Source organism: Falco punctatus (genome assembly GCF_963210335.1).
Source record: "Falco punctatus genome assembly, chromosome: 13".
NCBI classification, from domain to species: domain Eukaryota; kingdom Metazoa; phylum Chordata; class Aves; order Falconiformes; family Falconidae; genus Falco; species Falco punctatus.
The window spans coordinates 28,263,074-28,278,035 of record NC_137593.1 but is presented as its reverse complement, the minus strand read 5'-3'; the positions used below and the strand labels follow the sequence as shown (position 1 = coordinate 28,278,035).

Genomic DNA, 14,962 nt, shown 5'->3' with positions numbered 1-14,962 from the left:
GACAGGCTTGGTGATGGGGAGCTTTCTGCCTGGTGGGCAGGGGGGGAATGATGTTCATGGCTTCATTTGGGGTCTGTTGTGTCCTGTAGAGATGAAAGGATGTTCAAAATCTTGCCTGCTCTCTTGCAGCATGGGGAGGATGGAAGCCTAGGGAAAACCTATGAGAAAATACTTACTAGCCTAACTACTAAGTGAGGTCTCTCTAATGGAGAATTTAATCTCCAGAACATTGTTATCTCTGTTAGGTTTTCTGTATCTTAGGTACTCAATAAATGATTGCTAAAGTAATTCAGCATTCTCCTCTCAATCACAGCACCATGTCAGCTATCCAATTGCACTCTCACTCAGTAAACAAAACCCAGACAGCGTAGGTACATGGGCAAGAAGACTGTGAAAACAGGTCTAAAACACAGACCGGGAGCTTCAAAAGGTGGTGGGAACACTCCGTGGCCGGTAACTGTAGGAATGAGGTAAGCAAGAGCCACAGGAAGGTATCCACAGGGAAATGACTTTAGAACCAGTTATGGGATGGGAACTAGGTGCTCAGCTATGCCATGGAAACACTACTTGACTCCCTGACACTGAAAAAAAAGCATGGTTTTCTGTCTCTGCATGCCCTGGGGCTCTTCCTCATGTCTTGCATTCTCCCTGGAGAGGTGTGGAGCCCCAACACTCTCAGAGGTGCTTTCCTTTAGTGATGACACGAGGCAGGGCACCCTGCATCAAGGCACACTTACCTTTGCATTGTCTCCATCCCTCCCTTGGTACCCTTCCTGGGATGAACCCACTGGATCCTCCTTCAGCTTGCCCCTTCCAGCCATCTGTGTCCCTTATCTGCGCTGCATTCCCGCTGCTTCCAGCCCAATGTACCAGCTGCGTGGGCTGTGCCCCCTCTCCAGTGGGTGCAGCCCCATATCATGATGACCACTTAAAAGTTCTTTCAGCTGAGTTTTATCTCAGGTGGGTGAGTTTGAGCACTGGATTTGGAGGTCCCAGGTTCGGGCTGGGTTGCTGCCACCGTGGTCCCATGGGGCCTGGGTGTAGCTTTGTCCTCCCATCCCTGTGAGATGTAATTCATCCCCATGTAAGACAGAGCACTTCCATTCTGCCTCTGCAGACCTGGGTCAGGTTTAATACAGTCTGTGAGAAAGGCTTAAAACAGCAAGGTATGAGACTGAATTATGGTCTAATCTGCCACTAATAGAACCTGACCAGCTCCATTATTCAATGTCAAATCACTGCATTTGCTATTAAAACACAGTGTGAACTTCCCTAATTTCTGTCTGGTTAGGACCATATCCATCATTCTTGCCTGAACGGGCACCAGGGTAGTGCAGATAACACAGACAAATTTAATGTGGTAAATTCACCTTAGGAAGCTTGCTGTAGTGGTACTGGGAAGGGAGGGGCTGGGCAGTCCTAGGAGGAAAAGGATGGATGATAGCAAGCTGCAGTTTGACATTGCAGGGGGTAATGAGATTGCACAGTGCCTCTTTAGGATGGGAAGGTCTAACTAGCCATTGCACTCTGACAGTCTGACTTCAAACAGTACTCAGAGGGGAGGTGACAGAGGAGGGACCGGTCCCACGCTCTGTTGCAAAAGAAAGGGAGCAGAGACACATAACCACAATTTCTGGATGTGCAGCTAACACCACACATTGCAGCCATCACAACATAAGGTTGCAGCCTCTTTGTCACGGGCTGTGAGCATGTCAGAAACAAACCTATGCTTTCTACCTGGGATGCCATCCCTGGGTAGGCAGAGGTGTCACGTCAAGTTCTTTGCTTTGCTCACTGGTTGGCATCAGCCAACCACTATCTACCCTTCATGTGGGTAGATACTCCTTGGGAAGGGACAAAATTAACTGCTTGTTTGAAGCATCCTAGATTGACCAAGGAAGTCATCAGCAGATATCTGGAGAGTTAAATGAAGACTGCCTAACCTTGTTTAGTTGTGACTCATACCAGCATTTTAGCTTTTATTTGCAGAGGTGGAAAGCAAAGCCATTAATTAGCTGGAGCACCGAACAACCTTTGACAGAAACACCTTGTTTATGTGCCTTGTCTTCCTTTTCTGTCTTTCCTCTGTATCAGTACTAATTCTAGAAATTTGTAAGTATGAAAGTAAATCTTTACCATGTTGACCAACAAAAGACAACTCGAGAAAGAAGAGCCCAGAGGCACACTAGGAGCACTGTAAACCGTTATAACCATTTTCAAGGGTAAACAGAGTCTGACTGCAATAGAGATTAACAAAACTCATTAGAAAAAAAATATTCATCACTAGGTCTAATGAGTTGACACTGGTGAAGAGGAACTTGTCACCATGGAAATGACAAATATTAGGAAATAAAGATAAACAATTCTAGTTGGATGGTGAAAATCTTATCTGGCCACTCTCTTCTCATTGCTGGTATGAATCCAACCAGCACGATTGCCTTCGGAGAAGTTGATGTTTCACTCATCTTTGCCTTCAGCACAGCTTCTTTGCTGTGAGGACCAGGGAGAAGGCTTTGAGGACTCAGCTAACCTTCAGAAATTAGTGGATAAATCTGCTTCACAGTCAGCATGTGGAGTAGTAAGTGTATGAACATGTGAGCGTTGCTCCTTTCAGAAGTGGATACCCCAGGAATGCTGGTTATCTGGCTAAGCCCAGTGTTACAGATCCTTCTCAGCTGGTAAAGCTTCCTTTATCTTTATTAGATCTTGTCTGTGAGGATCCAGCACTGGAAAAGCTTTATCCCTCTTCCTACCTGCATTCAGGATGCATCCACTTGTCATGACGACCTCTGTTCCTTGATCTCCCAAGGTTACTATCTGGGCCAAGTATTCATGGACAGAAGAAGGAGCACTATGGCTTTCATCAAAACCAGCTTCTTCCATGTTACTGGTCCTTTCAGAGTTGCCACTTACACATTCATCAGCTAGGCACAAGAAGACAGTTGTTTAGGAATTTGTTATGTCCACATCCTGCATCAGCACTCACATCCTGATCCCATGACCCTCTAAAAACCTGCCAGAGGATTTGGGGGGTGGGTTATGTACACAAGCACCAGGCTTGCACACACTGATGGTCTTCACAGAAGCTCCCCAAGGGGCAGGTGAGGAATGGAGCAGACAGCAGAGACCAGGAAACCGTGGGGTCATTCTCAACTGCCATCTCCAATGGACAGTCAAGCGAGGCCAGTCCTAGGAGCTCTGTGAAGGTATCAAGGAACCAGACTCGCACAGTGCTAAAGATACTGTCATGGATGTGTCCCCACAGTAATTAGGAATATGTCAGGAGCTTACAGGTCTCTTGGGACAGCCAGCCAGCAAGGAAGCTGGACACATCAGCTGCAAAGATGCAGCAGTGCTGTCTGTGCAGCTCAGTCAACATGGTGATCACGCATGATGGTACTGGGAAAGGACCTTCCTGAAATGGTGGGAAAGGCACTGCTTATCCTGTAAGAGCAAGGCTGGCCCTGCCCCAGCAGAACATCTACTTGGAGCTGGACCTACCTCTGCACCCTCAGGAAAGCACAGGCCACCAGTGACTTGAAAGGGTACAGGCATGAGTCACAGGGCAGAGCTGCTGTGACATGGGTTTCCATGCTCAGATGTGCAACTTCAAACCCCACAAGTGCATGCCTGAGGCTGCCTGAAGGAAAAGCTGTAGAGACACAGGTAGCACAGGGTCTCTCTGCCCTTCTTCCAAGTCCATCTGGGAAGTGGTAATGCTGAACTAGAACAAACGAAGATTTGCGATGCTTCACCAAGACGTTCCTGACACTCCTGCTAAATACTTGTGATGCGTTTGTTCAGGCATAGCCTTAGCAATTACTGGGATAAGGAAGGCAGCCAAACCCGAAACCCTACTGCCAGAGCATTGGGAGTCTATAAACCGTGATGGCTTGTGCATGAATAGACATGATGCTGCTGTGTCAGTGCCCAGTGCAGCACCCACCGTGGAGATCTCCAGGGCAGTGTGTGGCCTCCACCATCACTGCCATCAGTGGGTGATTCTCTTCATGTTTTCTTCCCGCTCTTTAGGAGAGCAAGGTAGGTCTCATACAAAGCAGCATCACTTAGCAACCCAGTGGAGAACCATGTTAAGCACGTGCTCAGAAGAGTTGGTGAACAACGCCCATATCCAGCTTGTCAGCCCAAAGGATGAGCCTGGTGGCATGGTAGTGCCTGGAATATACGTAGCAAATGCAGTGGAATAGGAACTCAAAAGAAAGGTTTCTCTTCCTCTGGTCTCTCCAACCTTCATCTAGTTTGCCTCTTCTGGGTCATCCTCGTTTGGTTTCTCCTAGGGTTGACTATTTGCTTTTGCAACTCCTCCACTGCAAGTACTTCTGTGTGGACAGGGTTGCACCCAAGGGAATGAGTTCTTGTTAGGGCACTGAGGCAATATTCCTTGGAGATGTGTCTTTGCTGGGGAAAAGAAAGGACTGAGGGTGACATCTTGCAATTGGACAACATCTCACAACTGGACCTGTGAAAAAGGATCTGACTACCAGGATCTGTTTGGAGGGAACTAGCTGGCTTCTTTCTGGATTGTGCTGGTGGACGGAGACTGGGGAGGGTCCCTGTTCCCTCCCGCACCACCATCCACATGCACTTGTGAACACCAGTGGATACACCTCACCCGATGGATTTATTGTTGTGTATAATTTTGTTGACAGAATTACATTGGCTTGCATGTGATCACCATGCACGACGAGATGTGCAATGCTCATTGCCCCCTGCCTCCCATACACGATACATCTCAATTAAAAGGTGCCATTGAAGAGGGTTTTGTAAAGTGAGCCATCGAGTCTGAGCAGCGCAGTGTGCGGGACAGGGAACGCTGCGATGTCTGTGCGCTGCTCAATTATTCATTTCCTATTTCTGCATATACAAAAGGTTAATCCATGAGGCGCCTGCCACACAGGGAAAGCAGCTCTTTGGAGACAGCTCCATATTAGGTTTTATTTCTAGTGGTTTTTCAAGCATTATCTCTCCTCTGTTTCTTCTCTTGCGGGGTGTGTGGGGGAGGGAGCATATAGGATAATTAAGAGCTTCCTCTTCCCAGGCAAACAGCTCGAGAAGAAACTTGATGTGGCTGGTGTAGGCAGGATGGATGATGGGTTATTAAAATGTTGGAGTTTTAACATGAGAGTCTTCCACCTCTCTAGTCCTTGTCTTCACCAGGCTTTATGTACTAGAGGAAAAATGCCATCACTGGTGCCTGTCACACCTCCCTCCTGTCACACTCCTGCCACAGAAACCCACAAATGCCCCCGTGCTCAGAGGTGTTGAGCAGATTTGTTGCCTTGCTGAGAAAGACGTCAGGCGGTTGGTCCTTTGGACAAATTCTGTGCTGTGTCCTCCAGTTCACACCATGGAGCTTTAGGCTGGAAGAGTCTGGCCTCACTCCCCGATGGTCGATGAAACGGTGCTTATAAAGCATTTGGAAGAAGAAACTGTCCTGTTTGCAGTGAGACCAGGCAACAAAACAGGGGAGGAGGCATCATGGCATGGCCAGTGCTATACTAGCTTAGGAGGAAAGGCTTCGGGGCTGTGTCCTCAGCACGCATGGCTTCCATGAGAGTGGTTTGTGAGGGAGGGTTGCAGAGCTCTGTGTCCTCCTCCTTTCCATGAAATATGTGTTTTTCCTTGATATCCAGGATTTCTGTCCTGCTGAGCTTCCCTTCTGTTGGAGAACTCTAACAGGACCTTTGGAGAAGCCCCAGGAGACCTCCTCATGGCTGTCCTCCACTATGTTGTGGTGCCTGGGACTCAGGAAAAGTTTCTTGTGCTGCTTTGAGCTGCCAGGACGTGCAGGTGAGTAGATACCTGGAGTGGAGGCTGCTCCCCTTATCAGAGCCAGGAAGGGCTGTGTTGGCTCATGCTTCACCCTGTGCTGTCCTCCGGGTCAATGGGGAGCTGAAGGGACACAGCCAGCCAGGTGTGACCTCAGCCACCCATGGCCAGACCTTCTCTGAGTTGGCCAGTGCAGGCAACAGGGTGACCCTGGGGCTCTTCTATTATTCCTCCCACTGGACTGATCTCGTGGAGACGGTTTGAAAGGTCAGCTCCGTATTAACATGCTGCAAGGGAAGGTGCTATAGGCTGGAAATTGAGCCTGTCACACCAGAGTGATTCTCATTGATGGTGTTTGATTTGCCATTAATATTAATTGTCGTTTTTGAGGGACAATCACAAAGATTTGCCACATGTTAACTGTCTCAGCAGTGTTTGCCACTGGAGAAACATAAATACCATCCAGAAGTTGTTCTTTAAAGGCTGAACTTCCTCCTGCAATGAAGCACAGAGGTGAACAAAGAAGGGATACCCAGAAGACCCAAGTGCAGCAGGTGAAATGGAGCCTGTGAGACATGCTGCCCTCAATTCCCCAGCCATCCTACAGCTCCTGGGATGGCACGGGAGGGGAAAGCAGGAATCTCCTGAAAGCCATCAGGATTATCAGGCAGATGTGTGGGGCACGCAGGCAGCAGCTGGATTTCTTGCTGCTGCCGTCCCAGTGCCAGACCAGGTGAAAGATACCCTGATAACTCAGGATACCCAGTATGAAGCCACCATACTGGGTCTTCTCCTGCCACAGGAGGCAAGGTCATGCAAAAAGGCACCCTGCGAAGAGTGGCACCTCCATTCTCAAAGAGCCCAGTCATGTCTGCGTGGATCTGTGGTTTCCATGGGTCATTTATTTTTGTCCAGCAAGAAGTAACTTCACGGCTGGAGGCCACAACAGAAATGGAGGTGGATTTATAGCATTTGTGGTTTGGCTGATGGAAAAAGGTGAACCTGGTCTTTCTAGGTGAATTGCATCATGGAGAGATGCTTTTCTTTACCTGCAGTTATTGAAAAGTAAGGCTGGATGACACTGATTGTCTAGGTTTTTTCTGTACTCCACTGAAGAACAGCAACAGCTTCAGCTCCACACTCATAGGCACTGGTTTTTGGAGAGGAGAGACCATCCCTTGGTGGAGCCGGTATGCCCTGCTGCTCAAGGAAGAAGTGCAGATGACCTGGTTGGATGAGACACCTCATTTTTAAATGGCTACAAGTGGTGAAAGGAGTTAGCACTTCTTAGTAATTTGGTTGATCAGAAATACTTGTAAACTTTCAGTGGTATTTCTAAAAAAGTCTGAGAGGAAACACCCAGGAAGAGTAGATGTTTCCTTTTGGTCTTTTCAGAATGAAAAGTTTCCCATTTGCATTACAAACACTAGCTGAGCATCAAGTGAAACCTAAGTGAAATTGCCAACAAAGGAAAGAAAACCTGTATCTGCTAGTGGGAAAATGTGACCAAAACCATAGGGTAAGCAGACATCCTTTATATGGAAATACAGCACTTTTTCAATTCAGAGCTGGCCAAAAGAAACCCCAGTTAAACCACAAAGAAGTGTTTTCTGCCAGTCTGCTACAAGTAGAGCCTGGGAGCCATCCGGGATGGAGGTGATATGCCAGTCAGTTTATGTTATACTAGCTAAGAAAAACTGTTTAAGAAAGATTTTTACATCTGGCTTGGGGACTTTGAGGAAGATCCAAAGTTAGGCTTCAAAGTGTGCCTGGAGGGGACTATTTGTTCTGTCATTGTCTCAGACAAGAGTCTGGTGCTTGGGTGAATGTTGTTTGTTTTAGCAAAGCTTTTAATCTACAGGCAATTGAATAGATGCAACCTAGAACAGCTGCTGAAAACGCATTTGGAGATGTGCAAGATGCAGGGGCTAGAGACCTTGACCTGGGGCTGGAGACAAATCCCATCATATGATTCCTGAGTTATCTCTTTGTGTCTCTAAGTCTGTCTATCTTTGTTATCATTTGTTTAAAGGAAGGTGGGGGAAGACTGCTCTAAACTGTTCAATATTATCAGTACATTACTATTACATTTTCCTGGCAGAAACCCAAAATTTAAATCTACCTGATTGTGACAGTGAAAGCAAGTGAAATGTTCCTGATCCCATCTGTAATTGAATTAAAATATGGTCTATGAAATATGGACAGGTCCTTCGCTGCCCTGCAGAACCTGGGCAACTGCTTTCAGGAAGACCTGAACCATTGCTGGACACCAGAGAAGATGGACCATGGACTTATCCCAGTTTAGTGCTCTGGCACTCACAGCTCCAAGGTCCAGGCTGCCTCCTGTGTCCATTTTGCCAAACCTTAACACTCAACCATAAGTAACTCAAGGAGGTGAAGCTGAGGGAGACACACTGATTTCTGCTCCGAGATCAACTGCTTAGAGGCTGAGTATTTCCTAATTAAACTGGAGATGTCAATACCAGGGTTAGTTAACATGCATTCCATTCCTGACGATATCAGGAGGACGATATCTTTGTGACAATCACATATTGAGGGTTTTTTTTCACCCCACATGCTGTGGACAGCTTCTGTTGTCCCACCATCCCAGGAAAGCTGTGAGCTGGAAAATCAGGAAAAATGTCATGGAAGAACTAATGCGAGAACTACTGAAGAATCAATGAAATCTGAGAGATTCAAACAACAACAAAAAAAGACAGTTTTCATACATTGGGTATTCAGCCAAGGAATTCCTTTGTACAGGGAGCTGCTGAGGCCAAGAACTGAGCAAGATCTGGGAAGTGGTGCAACGTTTACATGCACACTGAGAGCTGTCAGTGCTGGTGACAGTCACTCATCTGAAAATGCAAAGGTGAGCACAAATTCCTGACCATGTCCTGACCTCTAAATATTGGACACCTCTAATATCACATCAAGGATGTGATATCAGGGTCTGGAGATGAAGGAAATGCAAGGCTGTTTGCTGGGTCTCTTGCACCGCCTGCTGAAGCTGGTCTTTGAACAGGGTGCTGCATTCAGAGAGGCAACGGGACCGTTGATACTTGAATGGCACCTTCCCAATCCACCATGATTTGCTTGGTGAGTGCACTTGAGTGGGAGGAAAGGAATATTTGCGGTGTGTCCCAGTGAGACGAAGACCTTGTGGCGATTTACCTAGAACAACCCTCCTTCCAGACTGTTCAGTCTTACAACACCCCTTGGTTTAATTGAGAGATGTGTATTTCTACCCAAACACATGCAGCTAGGAAGGATGCTCATGTTCATGCCAGTCTAACCTGCATATTAAGCAGACATGGATCATCCTCGCAGGCACAGGGGAGACCTAAGCAGGGCAACATCACAGAGAATCACAGCAAGTCACAGCCCTCTCTTGTCTCCCCAGCATGCACACACCCACACACATTTGAATGCAGGATTTTCTGCAGGTATTAAGTTCCTCTGGGTTTATCTGAGAGCAGGCTGCTCTAGTTAAAATAACACTGTGCAGCAGAACAGAAAATAAGATGTCATGGCAAACTAAACATCTTCACTTTCACAACATACTAAAAAGCTCTGGGGTGAGTAGAGATGGGCTAGCGGCAAAGGGACCACGCAGCCCTGCCTGGCCCCTCGATGGGTGGCTTTAACTGGTCATGCATTTCTATCTTGTCATCGTTCCCAGGGAAGAGCTGGGTGAGATGGGCGCAGGCCAGCCCTATCTTCTAAGACATCTTTAATTTTTGCTACTAAAGAATACATTTCATTTGCAGTAACATCTTATTTTCTGTTCCACTGCACAATTTTATTCTAACTAAGGTGGTTTTCTCCAGGATAAACTCCGAAGAACGCTCTAGCTTGCTTTTCAGTATGAAGAGCTTTGGAAACCCTGCTTTTATTTATTGGTTCATTTTATTTCCTGTTCTTTTTCTGCCATGTTTAGTATGACTGAGTGACCAATTCAATAAAAAATGGAAAACTTGTGCGGATTGTGTAATAAAGCAGAGCAGGTTACTGAAGGCTCTGTATTATGCTTTCAATATTCTTTACAAAATACAGATTTGAAATAGAGATATGCTGAATAAGATGGGTCGCTGATATTTCATTTCGGTTCATATTATTGCTATGAATAGGAACAGTCACCAGTATATATCTTCTGAGACATCCACAGGGAATACACTCTTGGGAACAGCCCTGTCATTCCCTGTAAATACAAACCGGAGCCTTGGAAGTGCTCCCCTCCGACCCTGGGAGATGAGACTGCAAGGTCTCTGGGGCAGGGGCTGCCATTTGCAATAAGCATTGCACAATGCCCCTTGTGAAGGCATCATCCTTCCCGCTCTTGGGATGGAGCAACACCGACAATACCCCTTCTAGCTGCAGCTCCCCTTCCCATCTGGGGTGAGGCTCACCCCACATCACCCCACTGCTCCGTTTCCACCACCAAGGAAACCTCACTATGGTTAAACAGGATACTGCCCAAGAAATATTGCTTTCCTGCCTCTGTGTGTGGTGTATGTTCACGCAATATGTGTTTTGCTGAGAAGCCCATCCCAACTCAGCGCGCCTCCTCTGCAGCCTCCATCGCTGGCAACTTTCTGCACCCAAGATTTGCTTTGTTTTCCCTTTTCTGCATTGATATTGAAGGTTCAGTACCGCAGCTGCTTGCATCCAAGGGGAAAGCGTGGTAGCGAGGAGGCTGTTTTCTCTGTGTATGGGATACTGCAGCTGCGTGAGCTGCAGGGATGGGTGTCTGCAGAACTGGCACCACCTTCACAGGTGAGCACCGGTGACATATAAGACAGTGAGAAGCCTATTTTCGCCTCCTTTTTGTGGGAGTTAGCTAAGGCAGAGTGTAGTTACACCAAAATCTTACTTCTGCGCAACAGAGGGTTTTTTGGGGTTGTTTCCAGGTGTTTTCTTCCCTACTCCTGTGCTAGCACAATGGTAGCACCACTCTGTACAGGTAAAAAGTTCAGCAGCTTATGGAGAAAATGTTATCCCCCAGCAGCTGCTCATGAATTCTTATGTGCCAGCAGCAGTGCATGAACCATTCTTTGTTGTAAGATAAAATCTGACAGAAAAGCATAGCTCCTGACAGAAAAATCTGATGCAATTAAGTTTCTGTGCACAGCTCATAAACTTTGATATGGCAAATAATGGCTAAAATTGATCTTAAATCCAACATTAAAAAAAGTACCCAAACCCCCCACGTTCCACCAAATCGACTCCAGGTATCCATCTATGCCGACTTTGTGTAAGCAGGTCATGTTTTTCTTTTAAAGAGAAATATTAGTCAACAAAGAAAAAAACCAGAACAGTGTGAATAAATTCCAGGCAAAGGTGAATTTCTAGCACTGCATATTAGCAAAACTAATACTGGGGGAAAGCTGAACAAAACTGACACAGGCTCGCCTTGAGGAATTTATCTTCTTGGGTCAGCCATGTAAGCGAAACCAAGACCATATGCTTGATTTTATCACCAGTTTAGACCACAGCCTTAACTAGGAATTTGCTACCAGACACCTTTGTGTTTCTGCTGCATTTATATCTTTGATGAAAAGCATGCTTTGGGGGCAAAGAAAGGTTTCTTGTTTGTGCCATGTGGGTCAGGGGAGCAGGTGAGACATGGGGATGTTGCCATCAGTGAGAGCAATGTGGTCGTTGCTGGGAGGAGTAAAGAGCACAAGCTGGGGACCAAGTGTGGTCTTCATACTTTTTAGAGTACATAGAATATGGACCATGTGAGTGTCTTGAGTACAAACCAGCATAATCTGGAATGGGAAAAGGACGCTGTGAAAACTAAAATTGTCAAACCACAGCAGCAGGCAGAGCCTTCTATAGTTTTAGGATAAACACTGGTATTTTCTGTTTCCAGCAGTTGGGGATGGGGTAGCACGGGTCTGGTGCCTGGCTCAGTCCTTTCCCAGCTTCTAATGCAGTCCAAGCAAGCCTAATGGCAGCATTTGTGGAATAAGCTATTTTAAATATGGGCGAAGGCATCCCAAGTTGACCGAAGACCATTCATATTAACTAAACTGCTAACAACATAAAAGAGAGACTAATTAAACAATAATAAAATGATATTTGGAAGCAATCTCAGCTAAAGAAGGAGCACAAGATTCCTTGTCTCCCTGCATGCAAAATACAGGGTAATTTTATTTCCAGTGCTGTGTGCCCAGAGCCTAACAGTCCCTGTATCACCCCATCGCTGAGAGGTGGAAATGGACACCTGAGCGAAACCTGCCTGAAATGAGGAATTTCCTTAGACAACACACTTTGGAGATGCCAAATGATCCTATTACAGACTTATCAAAGCAGTGGGGATTAGCAGAGATAAAACAACTTTCAGTACTGGTCTCTGCCTTTCTTTGCTCTTTTGTTTGTCTAAATAGCTGTTTTGGTGAGTGCAGAGAAATAATAGGAGGCAATTATTGCTTCATGTAATGTTCCATGTTTGGTTTTGTAATCCTTCAGTCCCATTTATTTTCATTTTAAGCAAAAAAGTTCCCCCTGGAATATTATAATCGCCTTTTAGCTTTCCACCGCTCTCCTCCTGCAGAAGGGCTCCTGGTTTTGTATGCACCTGACAGCAACGCAAGGTTAGCGGCATCCCCAGGGCTTGGGGCACTGAATGCCCATTGTCTGGGCTGCGGTGCCGAGATCCAGACACAAAACAGTGGGAACAAATCCACCCAGCAGCCCAGCGCAGAGAGCTCCCTCGCTGGCATCCCTCTGTGGCATCTGTGGCTCAGCTCCTTTCACCTTCAGGAATCCAGAGAGGGATTTTGAATGGTACGAAAGAAGAAGAGGAAACCAGAGAGCTTTTCAAAAGCAGCTTTTTGGCACCTTTGAAAAATCTGACCTTATCTGAGCTTTTAATCACCTTTTAGACCCTGAAAATTTCTATCCATCCTCTCCTTAGTAGGTGATCTCTTCTAAAATCTCCTTAGGAAGATCTAGTGGGGGGTTCACTTATGCTTTCCTCCATTTCCTCGCCTTGTCCCTCCAGCCTCTCTTTAGGAGGAACAAGGAGATCTCCGAGAAGCACTGCTGTCCCCTGAGCACCGTTAAGGGGGGCTACTGGTGTCTGGAGCTATGGGATTTTTTTTGGGGGGGTATATTTTGCTCCAGTAAATCTCTGTCACATCATGCAAGTAGCACTAGGGATTAAAATTGGGGGGAAATGAGCTTTTCCTGTCGAACGCCTTCCCCAGAGGCTGAATCCCCTTTACTGGGAGCCTCAGCAGTCCAGTTGCAGGAGTGGCATCAGGATGCAGTAGATTTAAGAGCTGGTGCCATCATACGTGTTGCGTATCTGCTGACTGAGGCACTCCAGGAGTGGGTCTACTGACATGGTGTGACAGCCTGGGTCATGAAATCATGACATCTCATCTTCACTCTGGAGAAAAACCGTAACGCGCCTGCTCCCTCCTGGCAGTATGCAGCCCATGTTTAGGAGGGCAGGCAGGGAGCCAGTCCTTTCTGCAGTATGTTTACATTTTGTGAAACTGACACTTTACGCTAAAAAGATCAAAAACATCACCTGTTTTCTCCCTCCACTCTTCAAGTCCCTAAAGAAGGGATGTAAGACTGCAAGAGCTGCCTGGTCATCAGATACCCCTGTAACCAGGATTAGCAGATTGCAAGGTTTAAGCCTGTTTAACTTTTGCTCGTATCGCCCAAATGACTGACTATAACCACAAAAATATTTGTGTGACCCTGGATTGCCAGGCTATAAATATAAGCCTGTGAGCCACTGTGCAGAAGCTGGAAAGGAAGGACATGGTTAAGTACTTTTCTGGCTCAGGGCCTTAAATGACAGACAGAGAGTGGATGAAGGTACCATGGATGGAAGATCATCCATGGTCCCTTCATCCACTCTCTGTCCATCATGGACAGATGGAAGGTCATCCATGGCCAACTGGGAGGCAGAGGGTTGGTGCGTGGTGCACCAATGCATCTCCAGGGTGGTGGTGTTCATTCTCCAGACCCCTCTTGCTGCCTGGCCTGGAGCATCACCAACCCAAAAAGGTCCACCCAAGCTGGGAGGTGCATTTTACCCATTTGAACTCTGTATCTGCACTGACACAAGGACACCCCAAGTGCTTGACTTGTGCACCTGTTTATGCCATGACTTGAGGAAAATACTGCTCCTGAAGGCAACAGGCTTGTGGACGTCAGCTTCGGTGCAGGGATGCTCCTGTGGACATTAGACACAAGCATGCGTTTAAGTGTTTTTTTGAACTGAAAGGGCTCTTCCACTTAACGATTTTAAAATATGAATTGCAGCTCGCTTGTGCCTGGAGTGTCTTTGTTTCATTTGTGCAAGTTAGTTTTGTCTGGCTCCGTAAAACCTGCAGCTGGTCCTGGGGAATTACTCGGGCCAGCACTCAGCGTTGGCTTGGTGGGCTCTCTCTTCTCACCCGTACGCCGACTGCAGTAAACAAACCCGGGCGCCTTGGCTAAGTGTTCATAGCGGATTAAACACCAAGCCTCAACCGATACTTATTGACAACAGCTTTCGCAGCAGAGAGAGGACAGGTGACGATAGTCAAGAAATATACATAATAAAGCTTTGGAGAAGTGTGCTTGGGAGCTGGTGGGGGGAGGAAGGAGACGGGGAAAATAATGCATAATTCACAAGGCAAATTAATCAGTCCTCTTTCCTCTGCCTGTTGCAATTACATGGAACACGAGTAATCACCAGGTTACTATTTTTTATTATCATTATTTTTATACCAGGAGGCTAAGCAGTGGGGATGGTGATATTTGAGTGAGGAGGAGCCGAAAGCTACAGTCACATTTAGAGTGGTGCCTCACCAAGATTTCTATCTAGTTGTGCTTTCATTGTGGAAAGGGCTTTTTTTTTTTTTTTTTTTTATTCTTTCCCTTTTAGATCGGTGGGGAGTTGTGGAAAAAGGAGGGCGGGGGGTGGTGCGCGTTAGAGCAGAGAGATTGGGTAAAATTATTTCCCTTCATGCTTGGCTAGGCCTCAGTGTGAAAAAAGGGGACCCAGCTTAGGGCTGGTGGGAGATGGCAGATAAAAGCAGCTTCATTTCTAACTGACCTTCCATGCGTTCGGCCCGGCCGGGGAAGGCGGGGGAAGGAACAATGAGAGCCACCTCCAGAAAAACCATCCCTGAATACCTACACCGGGCTCTGGTGAAATGAG

The 14,962-nt window shown here is 46.7% G+C and overlaps 1 protein-coding gene across 1 annotated transcript in view; it reads left to right on the top strand.

Moving 5' to 3' along the window:
• Nucleotides 1-14,962, top strand: part of CLDN18 (claudin 18) — an 88,104-nt gene that overhangs the window by 16,461 nt on the left and 56,681 nt on the right. Inside the window, exon 1 of the mRNA XM_080409888.1 lies at nucleotides 1-14,962. This exon is cut by the window's left edge and continues 16,461 nt beyond it. The gene's annotated coding sequence lies outside the window, so the exon portion shown is untranslated.